Source organism: Bison bison, unplaced genomic scaffold, assembly GCF_000754665.1.
Source record: "Bison bison bison isolate TAMUID 2011002044 unplaced genomic scaffold, Bison_UMD1.0 scf7180017864080, whole genome shotgun sequence".
NCBI classification, from domain to species: Eukaryota; Metazoa; Chordata; class Mammalia; order Artiodactyla; family Bovidae; genus Bison; species Bison bison.
The window spans coordinates 1073686-1074495 of NW_011494652.1; positions in this window are offsets into that span (position 1 = coordinate 1073686).

Sequence of the window (810 nt, forward strand, 5' to 3'; positions counted from 1 at the left end):
GCCACTGGCTGTGAGTTCCCAGTTAGTGAATTAAGTATATATTAAATCAGATGTCTTTAAACAGAGACACACGTAAAGCAAGATTATATATTGACAGGTTGGTGAAAATGTGCTGACAGAGGCTCACAGGGCCTGGACCGCGGTCTCCTTTCCGGGTGTGGTCAGTGTGGTTAATTCTGTACTAGAGCGATCCTATCACAGGGGAGGAGTAGAATGCAGGATCCGCGGTTATTTCCTCTGAGGCTTCTCCCTCTGGTCACTGAGTCGTGGACGCTTTCTAGCCTGCACGCTCTCCAATCTGACTGTGACAAGGCTGTGAGTGAGAATACGCCTGGCTCATACCTCTGTGTGTCCGCCTGCACTGCAGGAGGCTGTGTTTCTGCTGTAAGACTGTCTCTTAGGTATAGCTCTGAACAACGCCGCATCGCTAGACTTTTCTAATTCATCCTGATAATTCATAAATGAGTTTAGCCTATTTATATGCACTGGCTTCGTACTCTCAGTCAATTTCTACCATCTCCTTTTCTGTTCCTCATATCACATTTTCTCTGTGATTTCTTTTCTCCCTTTCTTTTCCGACTTCTGCTTCCCTTATGCCTTCTGTCTTCCGAGATCCATTTTTTTTTTGCCCCCAATGGTAAAGACTCTATTTGTATTTTTTTTTTCTGACTTATTTTTCACCTTAGTAAAAATGAAGCAAAAAGTCACAGAGAAAAAGTATTTGGAAAGCTTTTTATCATATGTGAAACGAGTTGCCAGTCCAGGTTCGATGCACGATACTGGATGCTTGGGGCTGGTGCACTGGGACGA